Source organism: Triticum dicoccoides, chromosome 1A (genome assembly GCF_002162155.2).
Source record: "Triticum dicoccoides isolate Atlit2015 ecotype Zavitan chromosome 1A, WEW_v2.0, whole genome shotgun sequence".
Lineage (NCBI taxonomy): Eukaryota > Viridiplantae > Streptophyta > Magnoliopsida > Poales > Poaceae > Triticum > Triticum dicoccoides.
Window position 1 is genome coordinate 516476997 of NC_041380.1, and position 13277 is coordinate 516490273.

Consider the following 13277-nt stretch of genomic DNA (forward strand, 5'->3'; position numbering starts at 1 on the left):
TAGGACGTCAGTCCATTTATCGTTGAGCAGATCTTGGTCAGCTTGAAGCTGCTGCTGCTTCTTTTTCAGGCTCCTTGCAGTGGCTATTAGCTGGCGCTTGAAGCGCTCCTGCTCAAGAGGTTCCTCAGGCATGACGAAATCCTCGGTGCCGAGGCTCGCCTCATCCTCGGAGAGCGGAAGATAATTACTGTCCTCCGAGTCCTCGTGCGTGGCCTGTTTACCAGGGCTAATCTGCCCATCTTCCCGTTCATCCTGTTCGGTAGCTGCGTCAACGAGGTCTTCATTTTCTTCGACACCTTCCGAAGTGTTATCTTCTCCTATGCCGGTGTTGCTATCTTTACTGCTGCGTGAGTTAGAGCGGCGCCGCTGATGCCGGCGTTTCGATTGTATCTCAGGAGGTTTATCCTCAATTGGATCTTCTTTGTCATCGCCGTTGTTCTCCTTTGGTGCATCCACCATGTATACATCGTACGAGGAAGTGGCCGTCCAGCGTGCGGTGAACGGCGGGTCCTGGGCCTCTTCTTCTCCGGCATCGTCATCCATACCGTCGATGTCGTCGGAGCCATAATTGAGCATGTCAATTAAGTCTTCGACAGTGGCTATGAAGTGGGCGGTGGGTGGGAAGTGAAATTCTCCGTCATCAGTCTCCGGTTCAAGCCGGACACAATTCGGTTGTGAGCCTCCTGCTAAAGATAGTGCTCTTAACGAGTTTAGCACGTCGCCCAGAGGCGAGTGCCGGAAGATGTCCGCGCGCAGAATTCGGTGATCGATGACCAATCATGTTCGACATGCACGGATGCACATAGTTCAGAACTTATAACCAGAAACGAGTCCGTAGCTCCGGAGATACAGTTGTTACTTGAAGTTAAGTCTGTGTGCGGATCCAACGCCGTAGAGTCTGCAGCCTCTGTGGCGGGGTTGAGCTTCATGTCCTCAGATGGCGCGACTTGCTCCGGATCTAAGGCCAGAGTTGTTTCAGGTGCAATTTCCTGGGTATGGCCCGATGACAGATCTACGTCATGTTCATCGTGGTGGCTAGGAGCGACTGCCGTGGTCTTGAATCCGTTGAAGATCAAGTCTCCACGGATATCTGTGACGTAGTTTAGGCTTCCAAATCTGACCTGGTGTCTAGGGGCGTAGCTTTCGATCTGCTCCAGATGACAGAGCGAGTTGGCCCGCAGTGCGAAGCCGCCGAACACGAAGATCTGTCTGGGGAGGAAGACTTCCCCTATGACGGCATCGTTGTGGATGATTGAAGGAGCCATCAAACCTTTTGAGGATGGCACAGTGGAACTCTCAATGAAAGCACCAATGTCGGTGTCAAAACCGGCGGATCTCGGGTAGGGGGTCCCAAACTGTGCGTCGGGATCGATGGTAACAGGAGATAGGGGACACGATGTTTACCCAGGATCGGGCCCTCTCTATGGAGGTAATACCCAACTTCCTACTTGATTGATCTTGATGAATATGAGTATTACAAGAGTTGATCTACCACGAGATCGTAATGAGTAAACCCGAAAAGTCTAGCTTGGCTATGATTATGAGGATTCGGTCTATCTACGGAACTAGCCCTCTGGTTTATATAGACACGGGAGGGATCTAGGTTTACATAAGGTCGGTTACAGAGAAAGGAATATTCATAGTTGGTCACCAAGCTTGCCTTCCACGCCAAGGAGAGTCCTATCCGGACACGGGTAGAGTCTTTGGTCTTTGTATCCTTACGGCCCATCAGTCCGGCCCATATCCAATAGACCAGACACTCGAGGACCCCTTAGTTCAAGACTCCCTCAGTGGGGGTGCGCGTGCATCTGCCACCCCTCACCTCCCCCTACTTATGGCCCTAGGCGGCGAAGCTGAAGGGGCAAGAACGCGGGGGTCGTGGGATTAACTGTGCCCACGCCCCCATGATCCCGCTTTAACCGCGCAGTAACAACATGAAGTTACTGCGTGGCGGGATTCCAACCGTTCGCCTCGCCGCACCGGATCCGCACGCGCGCCGAGGCACGGTTGTGGCGGGCCCTAGCCTGAGGCAACATCCCATCATACGCGTGGGCTGGCAGGCCGGCCTAGCCGCCAAGCGTCGCATGGCGCGTAGACAGCGGGTGTCCAGGCTGCCAGTCAGCCAGCATGCCACCCGGCTCCCACCGTGACATTTCAAAAAAGCAGACGATCCACCAGGTTGCGACCGGCTCATACCAATCGGCACTTCAAAGGATAGACGAAACAAGATCATTAGGTCACTTAGAGTAGGAAGCTGTTGAGGCTTCTCGCCTTTTTCAGCCGTGGTGCCCCACCAGCTTCGGGGACTACTGTCAGAGTAAATGACCACAAGTAGCCTCATCAGCCTCCCATGGTGTTTCAAGACATCGGCACTGGCTACGCCCCTCAAGAATCAAAGACCAAAGCACCGCCTTCTTTGCGGCCGGCTGGTCCAAGCGGCTGGCTGCCAGAAGACGGCAAGGCTCAGAAGACGGCCCTGAGGTGGGCCGGCTCCTAGCAAGGGGCCTCCAATGAGGCCGGCTCCTAGTAGGTGGCCCCAATCGCCCTCAAAGTTTGTGCCACATTATGGTGATGAGATAGGGTGTGGCTACAGCGATGGCTGCCACCCTAGAATCCATGGCGGAGCGTGGCCACAGTGCGGCATATTGGGCGGACATCCCTCGCCCGGCACGACATTGTTGCCACGCAGCCCATGACATCACCATGGCAGAGAAGGCCATGCTCCCACTACAAGCTGTCTGTATGGCCCCAGGCGGCGGGCACTAGCTGATAGTGAGAAGCCAGAGGGCGGCGAGCTTGGACTAGTCGGCATGAGGGGAGGCCGACTCCCGGCAGGCGGCCCTCTTCTTCCCTCAGAGTTTGTGCGCCATTAGCCAGAAGAGACAGGGAGTGGCTATAGTGATCGCCCGCCAGGCGGCGACACTGTAGCCACGCCGTCCCTGACAAAGCGTGCATCATCAACAACATTGCGATAGTAATGAGCAGCTGGCGAGGCCCGCAAGCGGCGGGCGCGGCCTGTCGGTGAAATACGAGACAGCCGGCAGGACCCACCAGGCGGCGGGCCCCAGCGGTCGGCGGAGAAGCCGGCACCTATAGACATTGACAGCCAGGTCCACACCCGGTTGGATTACCATTGTACCCCTGGGGGGTAGGCATATATAAACCCCCAGGGCACCCATGCAAAGGGTTCAGCCTCACTGAGACCTTAACACACCCACACACGCATATAGAGGGAGGAAGCTAGGGCTAGCATTGTTCTTCTTCCCCCTCTAGAGAAACAGCTCAAGGAGCAAGCTTGTAGCCACCATTGTTGCTTGAGTGATCATGCGGAGACCCCGCAGAGCAGGAGTAGGGGTGTCATCTCCTAGGAGAGCCCCAAACCTGGGTAAGATTCACCGGCGGGCATGTTTGCGCCTTATCCCATTTCCTAGCACCGACGACGTATTATTAGCCCCCTCCATGATAAGACATTCGTTGGCATATGTCGCACGACACCCCCGACATGTCCCAAAAGGTGACAGTTAGCGTTTTGGTCTGACGATTACGGAGGCGATCGCAGCTTAGGGTTCCTTCGTCCTAGGTCTCCTCCTGCCGCGATCTCAGATGTGCTGTCGCGCAGCTCTGGTTTGTTCAATTGGATCTCCTGCATTCATAGTTTCTTCTTGTTCATGCCCCAAACGCTTCCACCAAAGGAAATTTTTGGAGACGTGGGGACTTTTTTGCATTGCCATGAATATTTTTGGAAATGCTAACAACATTTTTTGAAATTGCATTAGCTAATTTTTATACTATGTTAACATTTTTTTAATTTCTGGATTTTCAAAAAGTATAAGTAAATTTATGTTTTTAAAATATATTCATCTACAAATAAAAATAAAAGGGGAACGAAAAGAAAAGGAAATTAGCGTTCGGCGTGGCCAAACCAGGTCCGTATTGGGCCGACCCATCACCGACTCCTTTAGCATAGACACACCCATGTGGGAAGGCCCGCAAGTCCCACATTTTTCCACTAGGGCAATTTTTGTGGGCTTGGTCATGGGTGCCGCGGGTACGGGCAGCCCATGCCCACCTGCAGAGCTACTCGTCCTCGTCTCCTCCCCCGCCACGCAGGTCCGGAACCCCAGATCGGAGCCACGCCGCCGGCGTCCGGCCAGTATTCCCCACCACCACAAGGTTCGTCTCTAGACATATGAGGTTTTCCATCAAAAAATAGAGAAGTGGGCCTCACAGAGTGGCCGGCTGGGGACCAGTTTGTCTTGGCACCGTAGACGGGAGCATCGCCGGCCACCTGAGTGGAGGAGGGAGGCGCACACATCGGAGAGGTGGTTGAACTCTAGTATTCTATCTTGGCGACACCGGACAACGAAAGCGGACAGAGTCACCGGCCGACGACCACTCTGGTCAGTGCACGACTGTACTACCGTGGCACTTCAAATATTTTAGTCCCACATTGGTAGTTTAGAAGCGATTTCATGGCTTTATAAAGTGATTAAAATCAATACCCAAAGGGTAATTATTTTTCTAGCATTCACATTTGTTTACTATTTTCCGATATTCCATTCGGGAGCCAAAAATACAGTAAGTTTTCATTATGTCCTTTTGCTATGGAAATACACATTGTATGCCTCTATGAGCTATAGTTTCACTACATGGCAGGCACATGAAGGGTTGCAAAGGACCAAAAAGCAAACCAAAGTTAGGCCATCGAGAGATGACCAGGTGGTCAATTTGTGTACAATTTAGAAGTTAGTACTTTGTTAGTATTAGTTCAAGCCAATAGCAAACCAAAGTTAGGCCATCGAGAGATGACCAGGTGGTCAATTTGTGTACAACTTAGAAATTACTCTCTCCGTCTGAAAAAGCTTGTCCCTCAAATGGATGTATCTAGCACCAAGTTAGTGGTAGATATATCCATTTGAGAGACAAGCTTGGGACAAGCTCTTTCGGACGGAGGGAATACTACTTTGTTTGTATTAGTTCAATCCAATATTATGGTTACTCAACTGTTGATTTATTACCAGCAACAATTTAATTGAACATAAAAAATGTAGGTCGCAGTTCATGCCTACAAGTCAGTCTGGAGCTCACTAGTTGCAATTAGAATTGATTATTCAATCCATATGGTCGATTCATATGGAACCTGTTTGCTACACATGAATTATTTGTCAACAGTTTTTTTAAGAAAAAAATGCGGAGACAGCAATTCATGCCTACAGGTTACTATTTACATTTGTATTTTTTTGATTTGGGGAATATGTTGTTTTGCTGGATGGATGGTATGCAACTAGCAGACCAATTTGAATAACAATGGCTTGATACGTCTCTATCGTATCTATAATTTTTTATTGTTCCATGCCAATATTCTACAACTTTCATATATTTTGGCAACTTTTTCTACTATTTTTGGGGACTAACATATTGATCCAGTGCCTAGTGCCAGTTCATGTTTGTTGCATGTTTTTGTTTCACAGAATATCCATATCAAACGGAGTCCAAACAGGATAAAAATGGACGGATATTATTTTTGGAATATTCGGAGAATATGGGAAGAAAAATCCACGCAAGACGGTGCCTGAGGGAGGCACGCGGCAGGGGCGCGCCCCTGACCCTCGTGCCCCCCCGTAAGGCGGTTGATGCCCTTCTTCGGCCACAAGAAAGCTATTTTTTGGGAAAAAATCACGTCGAAGATTTCAGTCCAATCAGAGTTACGAATCTCCATATATATACGAAACGGTGAAAGGGCAGCAGAGAGAACGTAGAAACAGAGAGATACAGAGAGACATATCCAATCCCGGAGGGGCTGTCGCCCCTCCCACGCCATGGAGGCCAAGGACCAGAGGGGAAACCCTTCTCCCATCTAGGGAGGAGGTCAAGTAATAATAAGACGAAGGGGCCCCCTCTCCCCTTCTCTTCCGGTGGCGCCGGAACGCTGTCGTGGCCATCATCATCATCATCACCGCAATCTTCACTAACAACTTCACCACCATCATCACCAACTCTTCCCCCCTCTATGCAGCGGTGTAACCTCTCTCTTACCTACTATAATCTCTACTTAAAAATGGTGCTCAATGCTATATATTATTTCCCAATGATGTATGGCTATCCTATGATGTTTGAGTAGATCCGTTTTTTTCCTATGGGTTATTTGATGATCGTGATTGGTTTGAGTTGCATGTTTTATTATTGGTCCTATCCTATGATGCTCTCCGTGTTGTGCAAGCGTGAGGGATTCCCGCTGTAGGGTTTGCAATATGTTCATTATTTGCTTATGGTGGGTGGCGTGAGTGACAGAAGCACAAATCCGAGTAAGTAGGTTGTTTACGTATGGGATAAAGAGGACTTGATACTTTAATGCTATGATTGGGTTTTACCTTAATGATCTTTAGTAGTTGCAGATGCTTGCTAGAGTTCCAATCATAAGTGCATATGATCCAAGTAGAGAAAGTATGTTAGCTTATGCCTCTCCCTCAAATAAAATTGCAATAATGATTACCGATCTAGTTATCGATTGCCTAGGGACAAATAAGATTCTCATAACAAAAAGCTCTTTACTAAAACTAACTTAGTTGTGTCTTTATCTAAACATCCCCTACTTTTTATTTACATGCTCTTTATTATCTTGCAAACCTATCCAAAAACACCTACACAATACTTCTAGTTTCATACTTGTTCTAGGAAAAGCGAACATCAAGCGTGCGTAGAGTTGTATTGGTGGTCGATAGAACTTGAGGGAATATTTGTTCTGCCTTTAGGTCCTCATTGGGTTCGACACTCTTACTTATCGAAAGAGGCTGAAATTGATCCCCTATACTTGTGGGTTATCAAGACCTTTTTCTGGCGCCGTTGCCGGGGAGCCATAGCATGGGGTGAATATTCTTGTGTGTGCTTGTTTGCTTTATCACTAAGTAATTTTTATTTGTTGTTCTTAGTTGTTTTCTATCTTTAGTTATGGGTAGGAAACGCAAAATACCAAAAAAATTAGTTGTACCTACTGAACCAATGGTTGAAGAACCACTCAAAATCTATCACACTCCTGAAGCTTATTACTTGGATCATCTTCGATCCCTTTGTGCTCGTGCTGAAACCCCAACTAGCTTAGTTGAGGGCAAATCCTTAGATGAACATGCTTGTTATGTGCGACACCATATATTTGAAAAAGGGAAACGTTTACTGGATCAAATTCACCGTTTGCAATCTGATGCTTGGAATTTATGCAAAATATATGATTATACTTGTTGTTCTAAAGACCCTAAGAAACACCTTCCCTACCAATGTTTATTTAGTGATAATGGAATCGTATCTTCTTATGCTAAGGGTGTTTATAATTACTATGATGTTCAACAAATTGAAGAATTTGTTGCTTTTAAGGGTGCTTATGAAATTGCTTCTTTGATTGAAAAGTATGATGCTACTCTTTACAAGTATGAAAATATTGCCATACTTGAATATTGTTATGATAATTATGCTTCTAATGCCTATGTTAAACCATATATTGAGGACTCCTCCGCTGTCCAAGAAGAGACTAATATTTTGCAGGAGTCTATGGAAGAAGAAATTGATGAAACTGTGAGCTCACTGGATGAAAAAGATGATGAGGAGAGCGAAGAACAAAAGGAGGAAGAGCGGATTAGCTACCCATGCCCACCTTCTAATGAGAGTAACTCTTCAACTCATACATTGTTTAATTTCCCTTCGTGCTTACCGAAGGATGATTGCTATGATGATTTTCATGACCCTGTTGATTCTCTTGAAATATCCTTTTTTGATGATGCTTGCTATGCTTGTGGCCAAGATGCCAATATGAATTATGCTTATGGAGATGAACTTGCTATAGTTCCTTATGTTAAACATGAAATTGTTGCTATTTCACCCATGCATGATAGTCCTATTATCTTTTTGAATTCTCCCAACTACACTATATCGTAGAAGTTTACCCTTATTAAGGATTATATTGATGGGTTCTGTTTTACTATTACACATGATAATTTTGATGAATATAATATGCTTGTTCTTGCTTCCCCTACTTGCAATTATTATGAGAGAGGAACTATATCTCCACCTCTCTATGTTTCAAACATGGTAAAATTGCAAGAAACTGTTTATACTATGCATTGGACTTTACTATGTGTGCATGAATTGTTCTTATATGACATGCCGATGCATAGGAAGAGAGTTAGACTTCGTCATTACTTGATATATGTTACTTTGTGCTCAATACTAAATTACAAATCATTGTTAATTAAAATTGGCTTTGATATACCTTGGGATCCGGGTGGATCCATTAATTACTTGAGCACTATATGCCTAGATTAATGGCTTTAAAGAAAACGCTACCAGGGAGACAACCCGGAAGTTTTAGAGAGTCATTTATTTATGTTGAGTGCTTTTATGAAGTTTAAAAACAAAAAAATAAAGAGGGGAACCCAAAACTTTTCAAAAAGGAAAGTGAAAGTGAGAGACACGAGCATTGTGAAAGTGGGGGACGTCCTTCAACTTTGTTCATGCCCATGGAAACTCTGTGAATCTTAATTACAGAAACTTTTCAACAAAAATAATTATCCCCTTGTACAATTCCATTGTATTATAAAAATAATGTGCCAAGGTTTGCCTTTAGGATGTTTTAGATGCTTGTTGGTTTGTACGGTGTAGGACAGAAACTTTGGCTGTAGCACGCGATTTTACATTTTTTACTGGAACGTCAAATGGTTCTGATTCTTTTTGCACTGTCTTTCTATACAAATTGTTTATTTTTCCTAATTGTGGTAGAATTGTTGGAGTACCATAGGTATGGTGAATGTTCATATTATTACAGACTGTTCTGTTTTAGACAGATTCTGTTGTTGATGCATAGTTTGCTTGTTTTGATGAAAATATCTATTTATATCAGTGGATTAAGCCATGAAAAGGTTATATTAAAGTAGAAAAAATGCAAAAACAAAATATGAATTTGTTTTCAATAGTAATTAGAGTAGTGTTTTGCTTTATTATACTAACGGATCTTACCGAGTCTTTTGTTGAAGTTTTGTGTGAATGAAGTGTTCGATGATCGAGAAGGTCTCAATGTGAGAAGAAGGAAGAGAGGCAAGAGCTCAAGCTTGGGGATGCCCAACGCACCCCAAATAAATATTCAAGGAGACTCAAGCATCTAAGCTTGGGGATTCCCCAGAAGGCATCCCCTCTTTCTTCAACAAATATCGGTATGTTTTCGGATTCGTTTCATTCATGTGATATGTGTAAATCTTGGAGCGTCTTCTATATTTAGTTTTCATTTTTTCTTTTATGCACCATGCTGGTATGAGATAGTCCTTGGTTGATTTATAGAATGCTCTTTGCACTTCACTTATATCTTTTGAGTATGGCTTTATAGAATGCTTCATGTGCTTCGCTTATATCGTTTGAAGTTTGGATTGCCTGTTTCTCTTCACATAGAAAACCGCTATTTGTAGAATGCTCTTTTGCTTCACTTATATTTGTTAGAACGTGGGAATATATTTTGTAGAAAGATTTAAACTCTCTTGCTTCACTTATATCTATTTAGAGAGATGACAGGAACTGGTCATTCACATGGTTAGTCATAAAATCCTACATAAAACTTGTAGATCACTGAATATGATATGTTTGATTCCTTGAAATAGTTTTGCGATATAAAGATGGTGATATTAGAGTCATGCTAGTGGGTAGTTGTGGATTAGTAGAAATAGTTGTGTTGAGGTTTGTGATTCCCGTAGCATGCACGCATGGTGAACCGTTATGTGATGAAGTTGGAGCATGATTTATTTATTGATTGTCTTCCTTATGAGTGGCGGTCGGGGACGAGCGATGGTCTTTTCCTACCAATCTATCCCCCTAGTAGCATGCGCGTAGTACTTTGTTTCGATAGCTAATAGACCTTTGCAATAAGTATGTGAGTTCTTTATGACTAATGCTGAGTCCATGGATTATACGCACTCTCACCCTTCCACCATTGCTAGCCTCTCTAGTACCGCGCAACTTTCGCCGATACCATAAACCCACCATATACCTTCCTCAACAGCCACCATACGTACCTATCATGGAATTTCCATAGCCATTCCGAGATATATTGCCATGCAACTTCCATCATCATCATACACATGACTTGAGCATTTATTGTCATATTGCTTTGCATGATCGTAAGATAGCTAGCATGATGTTTTCATGGCTTGTCAGTTTTCTGATATCATTGCTACGCTAGATCATTGCACATCCCGGTACACCGCCGGAGTCATTCATATAGAGTTATATAATTGTTCTAGTATCGAGTTGTAATATTGAGTTGTAAGTAAATAGAAGTGTGATGATCATCATTATTACAGCATTGCCCCAGTGAGGAAAGGATGATGGAGACTATGATTTCCCCACAAGTTGGGATGAGACTCCGGACTAAAAAAATTAAAAAAGAAGAGAAAGGACAAAAAAAGAGAGAGAACCCCCCCCCCCAAAAGAAAAAATAGAAAAAAATAAAAAAAAATGAGAGAAAAAGAGAGAAGGGGCAATGTTACTATCCTTTTACCACACTTGTGCTTCAGAGTGGCACCATGTTCTTCATATAGAGAGACTCTTGAGTTATCACTTTCATATACTAGTGGGAATTTTCATATAGAGCTGGAACTCTCCCTCGTCCTCAACTGGATCAAGAGCTCAAGGGACGTCATCGAGCTGAACGTGTGCTGAACATGGAGGTGTCGTACGTTCGGTACTTGGACCGGTTGGATCGTGAAGACGTTTGACTGCATCATCCATGTTAGTAAACGCTTCCGCTTTCGGTCTACGAGGGTACCTGGACACACTCTCCCCTCTTGTTGCTATGCATCTCCTAGATAGATCTTGCATGATCGTAGGAATATTTTAGAAATACTGCGTTCCCCAATGGTGGCATCCGAGCTAGGTCTATGTGTTGATGTTATATGCACGAGTAGAACACAAAGAGTTGTGGGCGATAATACTCATACTGCTTACCAGCAACGTCTTACTTTAATTCGACGGTATTGTTAGATGAAGCGGCCCGGACCGACATTACATGATCGCGTTCATGAGACTATTTCTATCGATGTGCTTTGCACACAGGTGGCTGTGGGTGTCTGTTTCTCCAACTTTAGTTGAATCGAGTTTGACTACGCCCGGTCCCTGTTGAAGGTTAAAACAGCACAATTGGCAAAAAATTGTTGTGGTTTTGATGCGTAGGTAAGAACGGTTCTTGCTAGAAGCCCGTAGCAGCCACGTAAAACTTGCAACAACAAAATAGAGGCCATCTAACTTGTTTTTGCAGGGCATGTTGTGATGTGATATGGTCAAGACGTGATGAGATATAAATTGTTGTATGAGATGATCATGTTTTGTAGAAGTTATCGGCAACTGTCAGGAGCCTTATGTTTGTCGCTTTATTGTATGAAATGCAATCGCCATGTAATTGCTTTACTTTATCACTAAGCGGTAGCGATAGTCGTAGAAGCAATCGTTGGTGAGACGACAACGATGCTACGATGGAGATCAAGGTGTCAAGCCGGTGAAGATGGTGATCATGACGGTTCTTTGGAGATGGAGATCAAAGGCACAAGATGATGATGGCCATATCATATCACTTATTTTGATTGCATGTGATGTTTATCCTTTATGCAACTTATTTTGCTTAGTGCGACGGTAACATTATAAGATGATCCCTCACTAAATTTCAAGGTATAAGTGTTCTCCCTGAGTATGCACCGTCGCTACAGTTCGTCGTGCCGAGACACCACGTGATGATCGGGTGTGATAAGCTCTACGTTCACATACAACGGGTGCAAGCCAGTTTTGCACACGCGGAATACTCGGGTTAAACTTGACGAGCCTAGCATATGCAGATATGGCCTCGGAACACTAAGACCGAAAGGTCGAACGTGAATCATATAGTAGATATGATCAACATAGAGATGTTCACCATTGAAAACTACTCCATCTCACGTGATCATCGGACATGGTTTAGTTGATATGGATCACGTGATCATTTAGATGACTAGAGGGATGTCTATCTAACTGGGAGTTCTTAAGTAATATGACTAGGAAACATGCACGTGCGTTGCAACGGGAGAGAAAAGAAAACACCACACGTACACACATGGCTCTAGCTCCTTCACCTTCAGCCTGCCAATCAACCATCCTAAACGCCGATGCACTGGACCCCACAAAAATCTTGCACAACTGCGGCATCACCGGCGATGTTGGCAACGAGTTGAGCGAGCGCCGGAGCAGGCACGACACGTCTGCCACGAGCTCCTTGGTCGCCTTCCCTAAAAAGTTCAACACAATAATAGAGGAAATTTCGCTAGAAATAAAATAAATTTCACTTGAACACTTTGCTGGAGGACTAGGGATGATTTGAACTTTCAAGAATTTTAACCCATGAACTCTGTTGTTGTTCAAATTATTAGGACATTGTATTTGCATTACATGTAGAATGGTAACATGTACAAGCATGAACCGTATTTTGTTTGTTCTACTATTCAAATCACTAACGATCATTCATAGTCACTGTCTTTTTCCTCATACCCATACAGTAAGGACACATGTACACGTATGGCCTAGTTGCTGCTATTAAAAATCACTGGCAACCATTCATAGACACCATTTTCTCTCGTCATACTACAAATAAATTACTCCTAACTAAAGAATAAATTGTCTTATTTCAAATATAAAAATGCATTATAAAATCATCAGCATATCCATGGAACGGGAAGAGTCAGATAATTCTGACACCAATCCAAACAAAATAAGGTTTGGGCAATAGCTTCAATATCATTTGATAGACTTACAAAAAAAGCTGACTTTCCTGTTTTATGCTCATATTTATCTGGTGAATAACAATGGAACTCTGATGGACAACAATACCAATATACCACACTTCATCACCTGACTTGACGCTCTTAGTGTGGTCTAGACATGCTTGACAACAAACAGCGGCAAATTCTTGTGTTAAGCTCAATTCCACAGCAGCAGCACCATAACTGGCATGTAGCTCAGTATTGCATTGTGGATGCAAATATGGACTAGCTTTATCTGTTCTTCTGCATCAACTTGTTTGATACTCTTGATCTCTTTGAGCAATTCAAAAGATATTATGTAATTATAAACCTAACATGCCAGACTTGACACAAAGAGGCGTTGAGCTTCATAAAACATAATTAACAAAGAGAATGGTAGAGGAGCAACCTTCTTGTTCATTCTCAGTTTTATCATCATGCTCAGTGTGTGAGATTTCTAGTGTTGTCCAAAGACCAAAATCC